This window comes from Gossypium arboreum, chromosome 3, assembly GCF_025698485.1.
Source record: "Gossypium arboreum isolate Shixiya-1 chromosome 3, ASM2569848v2, whole genome shotgun sequence".
Lineage (NCBI taxonomy): Eukaryota > Viridiplantae > Streptophyta > Magnoliopsida > Malvales > Malvaceae > Gossypium > Gossypium arboreum.
In genome coordinates, this window is record NC_069072.1 from 36,840,647 (window position 1) to 36,844,703 (window position 4,057).

Consider the following 4,057-nt stretch of genomic DNA (forward strand, 5'->3'; position numbering starts at 1 on the left):
AGCACTTAAAAGGACACAACAAATGCAATGAAAATGACATTCCTTTTCCACTCTCTTTCTTTCTATCCAAACATTGAATTTGGGTTTTGAATACATGGGTCAGCATCTTTGAATGGTTCTTCCTATTTTCTAGCTGAAATGGTCCCCCAATATATGTAAAAACAACTAAAAAATCCCAACCCAATGAGAGGAGTTTCATTTTCCATGTGTCATTCATTTATAGGAAGACAGGCTCCTCCTTTTCCTTTGCTTTCCATTTTGAAACTTAGCTAAATACCCTTTACTGCAGACCTTTCGAAATACAATTACGCCTAAAATCTAACAAGCAATAAGCCTTTTCTGGGAGCCTCTCTTGATCATTCCTTTTCTCTTTTCCTTCCTGATCTTGAAGCACAAGGAAAACCCGTCACAATGGATACAACATTACGATTTAACACAAGCTTTTAAAATGGAAACCCAAATTTAGCATTAAGTTTTTGATATAAAGTCATCATTTATAGCTTAGACTAGTAGGCACTCCTAGTTATATATACGTACATGTCCTCCATTCCGTAATTCCAAGTAATAATATGAGTAGGGGATACCTTGTTCAATCATGCCAAGTGCCAACTCCGAAGACAAATTCGTAATGTTTATAACATTCACATGGCATCCTTGCAGGTATTCTAGCGCATTGCAATGAGAGACGGGAGAATCCCAACGCGTAATCATTTTCTTTTTCATTTCAGAATCTCATACAGATATTGTTGCACTTCACCGCATTACATTACATTAAATTACATCTTCTACTTTTCTATTAAACAAACAAAGGAAGATGTATTAAATCAGAACAGGAAATGCTTAAGATGACCCCCTTCTTTTTTTCCTTTTTCAAAGTCTCGAAATCTGTCAGAATAAGTGAACTACAAGGCATTGCAAAGAAAAATTAACATGTACATCAAAACAAAGAGACTTTGGAGGCGAAGAATGGATCATTATCGTTGTATAATCTCAACTTACCGTCACTCTCCTTCTCCTTCAGTTGTGGCTGAAGACATGTAACTCATAGCAAGTGAGGTCTCATCAGCTGGAACCGCAGCAGTTGATGTATGGAATTGGTGCTTACAAGCTTGACAAGTGATTTGAATGATAGTAGCACTTATCTTCTTAGTTGCTTGATCTTTCAACACTTGAGCCTTCTCCAGTTCACCTTGGGCCTGTTGCCTTATCCTTTTAGCACTTGCAAACTCAAGCTCAGCCATCTCTATCTGCTTCTTCGCTTCTAGTCTAACCTTTTCGGCAGAGGTATTCTCGGCCATCGCCAATTTTAGCTGCTCACTTGCCAGCTCTTTCAACCTAGTAGCTTCCAATACTGTTTCACTGGCATTCTTTTCCCTAAATGTATCCAAACTATACTTGCTAGGCTCATTCTTTTCACCGCCGTCACTTGATCCTATGGAAAGCTTTAAATAAGTTGCGCAATCCTCATCTGAGTGAGTGGTTAATGATGGCAAAAGCTGAAGTTCAAGGTTGTGTTGCGGCTGGGTGTGGTGGTCAGAAGTAGATGCGTTACTGTACGAGAAAACAGGCGGATCAGTTGATTTCGTAATTGACAATCCAATTCTAGGCACGGGAAATATGCCAACATTGGCATCGCTTGATGGACTAGTGCTTGAAGCGGATCGAGAGGAGCAACCAGGGTGCACCGACTGCAATTCAGGTTGGACTCCTCTAACACTGCAAGCATCTTGGTGCTCAATGAAGCTCTCCACCCTGAAATCAGATAAATATAACATTAATAATCAAGTTAAGATAACAGAAACTAAGTCAAAGGAAGCAATCAAGTCCAGTTCATGTAGGGTTAGCAAAATTAAAACGCTAAAAAATAAAAAAGAAATGAACTGGGGTCTCACTCTCAGCTTCAAGACCGAATAAGTTTTGATAATACTATATTAGTTCGTTGATTAAAACACTTTAATTAATTTTTTTAATTATATACGGCTAATTGGGTTATATTAAAACCAGACAAAAGACCTGTTATCGGGAATAGGAAAGGCAGTGACCATAAATTTGGATTGGCAAAAGCCTAGGTCACAAGCAGATGGAAACATGAGGTCATTTTGTACTGTAGAACAGATCATTCTTGGATTTTGAATAATTTAGATTTTGTTTTAGCTTCGGGAGAGAGTCTGGAGTACGGAACTTGGAAAAATGAGGAGTATAGTATAATGTATGGCTTTTGTTTATTGAGGGTAACTATTTTTAGGGTTCGAATGAAAAAGAAAAAGAAAAGCTATCATAATTACATACGATATATAGGAAAAAAGGGAAAATAAAATAACATAAAAAAAACGTGTGGGTTGTTTCTGAAAATCTAAGGCACTGTTTTGAGGGGATTGTGAAAAAACTGACCTGGAAAAAACACGACCACAGTCACAAGAATGACCACGGGTGCCACAAATCTTGAGATGAGCCTTGTAATCAGATTGGACTGCGTATCCTTTGGAGCACTTTTCGCAAACCCATTTTCTCTGATTGCTGTGCTTCCGCCTAAAATGCTTCTTAATGCCAACCAGATCTCCCAAGGCATGGGAAGGGTGATGGTGCAAGCAACTTGGCTCAGGGCAAACGAATACCCTCTTTTTCACCTCTTGCGTTTCTCTTTTCAGCAACTTCCAGGGAACCTTGTGCCTCCTCCTATGCATTTGAAGGTTCTGGTCTCTTTGAAACCCTTGGTTGCAGATCTCACACACATACCTGTCTGATTCCAACAACGTTTTTGGAGATAAAGAAACCACCTCTGCATCCGGATCTACATTCAAAAACATAAAGAAAACCAATCGGATTAAGTAGAAGAAAAATAGGATATTAAATTAATTATAGCAGCTATATTACCAGGGGTGCCTGCTGGCTTTCTTTTTCGTTTGTGGGAGACCCCATTTTGGAAAGAAGAGAGTGGATCAGAGGGGGAAGATGGAAGAAGGGAAACAGTAGAGTTATCCAACATGTTTTCTATTGGATTTGGGTGCTGCTGTGAGCCTTTGTTTAGAGTAGAAGTTGGGGTTGGAAGTGACAACAAATCAATCAATCTATTAGAAACAGGTGGCGGAGAGGGAATTCAGCTTTACTGATAATACAAAAATGAAGAGAGAAGAAACATGAAGAAGAAGCAGAAGAAGAAAAGCTTGCTATTGCTTTCTGCAATCAGCTTTTATTTTTTGTAAAGCTTTAAGACCCTTTTTCTTAAAGAAGAAAAGAAAGCTTTTCTTTTTTCTTATTTCATTGAAACCCACCTTCAGCGGTTAATGTTAAGGGCAGCCATGTCTTTGGATATAAAGAGTTTAGAGACTTGGGAGAGAGTTTGTGACAGTGAACCCACCCCACCATTAAACAAAAACTGTCATTATTCACATCACATCCTAATTTTGCATGAATTCCAATTTACATCTTATTTTTATGAACAATACATATTTCTCCACTGACTCGTACGTATAGTAATAAAATCTTTGTTTTTTTTACATTAATTATTATTATTTTGAATAATCTCTATTCTTACTTTTATTTATTTATTACAAAAACAGATATTTAAAATATTTGTGAAGGCCACACCTCTTGCACGTGACATTTTTGGTAGGGGTGAAAGTGGTTGATTAAGGAAGGCTGTAAACATAAATGAGAGCCAACTAAAAACCTGATTTAATGATTATTACTGTTTTGTTTCAGAGGGCAGCTTTTCTAAAGGCGAAGGAAGCAAGATTTGTCACTTTCAAGAAGGCTGTAATCATTGCTAAGAATAAAAAAATTTTTTTACCCCTTTTTCTTTTTAACTTTCAAATTTGAAGTAAACATTTGCCATTATAACTCCCCTTCTTCAATAAAGGAAAAGAAAAGATAAGAATCCTAATCATTCTACTTGGCTCAATGTTACTCACCTAATGACTTCCTCAAATTATGGTGCCACATCTACTTATATTTATCTCATTCATTTGTACCAACTTTGTTTAATGTAAAATATTGTTTATTTGTCATCAACTGATGTTTTTACATGAATGGAACCCTCCTTTAATTTCTGCAATTC

At 37.1% G+C, this 4,057-nt stretch overlaps 1 pseudogene; it reads right to left on the reverse strand.

Annotated features, from left to right (window-relative positions):
- Positions 1 to 694: 694 nt before the first annotated feature.
- On the reverse strand, positions 695 to 3,394 carry LOC108477391 (zinc finger protein SHOOT GRAVITROPISM 5-like; annotated as a pseudogene).
- Between the last annotated feature and the right edge of the window lie 663 nt (positions 3,395 to 4,057).